Genomic DNA, 357 nt, shown 5'->3' on the forward strand with positions numbered 1-357 from the left:
GGGCCGCAGCTCCCACCGCCCGGCCCCGCGGGCTTTAATTCCGCAAAACCCCGTGGTGTTGGGCGGCCAGGGAGAAAGGGGCGAGAAATTCGCGGCTTTCACACAAAACAGACGCCGACCCTATCGGAGCTTTCCCTCCCGTTTTTCACCCGCCACTCTTTTTTTAATGTTGGGAGGGGGGATCCCAGCGGCCGGCAGGCGGCGGCCGGCAGCTCGTGGCTGCCCGCCCCACGCCTCGGGGCGAGGGGAGCGGCCGGGCTGCGCTCTCCGCGCCAGGCAGGGAAACGCCGGGAAAAGTTTGAGCGGGGGAAGGGGCGACAACAGCTCCAACCCCGCCGGCACCTGGAAGGCTGGCCG

This window comes from Geospiza fortis, unplaced genomic scaffold (assembly GCF_000277835.1).
Source record: "Geospiza fortis unplaced genomic scaffold, GeoFor_1.0 scaffold98, whole genome shotgun sequence".
Lineage (NCBI taxonomy): Eukaryota > Metazoa > Chordata > Aves > Passeriformes > Thraupidae > Geospiza > Geospiza fortis.